At 45.7% G+C, this 2099-nt stretch overlaps 1 pseudogene; it reads left to right on the forward strand.

Annotated features, from left to right (window-relative positions):
* The first annotated feature begins 542 nt into the window (after positions 1-542).
* On the forward strand, positions 543-1172 carry LOC143649136 (farnesyl pyrophosphate synthase pseudogene; annotated as a pseudogene).
* The last annotated feature ends 927 nt before the right edge of the window (positions 1173-2099 follow it).

Consider the following 2099-nt stretch of genomic DNA (forward strand, 5'->3'; position numbering starts at 1 on the left):
TAAGAGCCATAGAGAGGCAGAGATGCATAGAGAAGTTCGAAGTAAAGAGACTCTCTTTTGGGAACACCTGGAAGATACCTGTAGAAGACTTGGTATTAAGATAATCTCTAAAATATTGATAAGATGGGATTTTGACAAGTGGCCAGTATAGTATAGCAAAGTCCCTGAGATAGGAAAGCCCAGGAGTGTGTTTTACTGGTGGGTATCGATGCCCTTTGTAACCCTGTTACTGTCATCCATAATCCTTTCAATATTTTCTCCCAAATTGGAGCTGCAGAGACTACAATAATCATTATTAGTTTGAAACAAACAGGAAAATAAGTGCATATCAATATTCAAACAATTGTTAAAGGACCAAACCCAATCACAATAGCTCAGCAGACCAAGCAAGAACCAGCATCCAGGAACAGAGCACTTTGCTCCTTCTTCAGAAAGAATGGAGACAAGAAATCTGATGTTTATGCCCAAGAAAAGCAGATTTTTATCCAGTACTTCTCCCAGATTCTCAAGGTGCTGACTGAGGGTGAGATGGGCACCCAGAGATGCTCCACTGCCGGGAGAAGCCCTATTACCTGAACCTGATCGAGCTGTTCCTGCAGGTTTTCTATCAGACTGGGATCGGGCAGACTCTGCACCTCATCACAGTCCCCTCGGGCAATGTGGACCTTGTCAGATTCACCGAAAAGAGGTACAAATCCATTGTCAAGTACAAGACAGTTTTCTACTCCTTCTAACTTCCTGCAGCTGCTGCCATGTGTATGGTGGGTACTGACAGGGAGAAGGAGCATGACAATGGCAAGAAGATTCTTCTGGAGATGGGAGAGTTCTTTCAGATTCAGGATGATTACCTTGACCTTTATGGAGACTCCAATGTGACTGGCAAGGTTGGCACTGACACCCAAGGCAGCAAGTGCAGCTGGTTGGTGGTTTAGTGTCTGCAACAGACCTCTCTGGAACAATGCCAGATCCTGCCGGAGATTTACGGGCAGGAGGAGGCTGGGAAGGTGGCCTGGGTGAAGGTACTGCATGAGCTGGAGCTGCCAGCTGTCTTTACACAGTACAAGGAAGAGAGTGACAGCTACCTGCTGGGTCTCATTGAGCAGCACTCTGAGCCCCTGCCCCTGACTACCTTCTTGGGGCTGGTGCACAAGATGTACAAGTGGAAAAAGTGACCCGGAAACTGCGAGGGCAGTAATCTAAAGTAGCTCAGACAAAGAAAAGGAGTATTTATTGGTTCATGGAATCTAAAAAAGGGGAAAGACACTGGGGCCTTAAGAGTTACTGGAACCAGGGGCTCTAAATACCCCCTGGGTGTTCTCTCCTCCTCATGACTCAGTTGCTGTCTGTCTATTCTTTCCCTTCTTTCTCACTGCAAAGCTGCATTCCCCACATGGTGGCAAATATGGATGATAACTTCCAAATTTTACACCTTAGACCTTCTGCCATAAGAATGTGCTCGACGTTCTAATTCCAAGGATGAATATTGAGAACGCTCAGTATTGGCCTTTGGACCAACTGAAGACTGGCAGGGGTATCTGATCAAGGACTGTGGGAACTGTAAACTGGGGGAGGGTGGAGGGAGGCGTATCAGTTAGCTATTACTGTTACCCACAAAGGCCGTGGATTCTTTTGCATGATGTGCTCAATAACCAATTCCTGAGACATTGGGGTTTCAAAGAGAGAAAGAATTTATTACTAGGCGTATAGAAGGACAGCAGATGGCCTAATGGCCCAAAATCTGTCTCCCTGAACTGCAGTAATTCTGACAGTTTTATTAGAGAAAAGATGGGCAGGGTTTAGATTAATGAGCCTCTACCTCAGATGATGTAGAGTTGATCTAATTATTGAGCATGCACAGACTGATTACAGGCTTAGTCTTAGAACCTATGTAAAAAAATGGCGGAACGAGGTGTAGATGACTGGTAGGTTAAAGTCTGAGCAACTGCGCATGTCAGGCGGGCCCACTTTGGTTAGATCCAGTCTCAGTTATCAAGATAACTTTGGACTGGGGCGGGGTGGGGGTAGTTCTGGGCTAACCCAAGACCCTTCATCAATAAACATTAGGGGCTGTCTTTAGTGATTACAAGACTCTTAAGTGG

Source organism: Tamandua tetradactyla, chromosome 11 (genome assembly GCF_023851605.1).
Source record: "Tamandua tetradactyla isolate mTamTet1 chromosome 11, mTamTet1.pri, whole genome shotgun sequence".
NCBI lineage: Eukaryota > Metazoa > Chordata > Mammalia > Pilosa > Myrmecophagidae > Tamandua > Tamandua tetradactyla.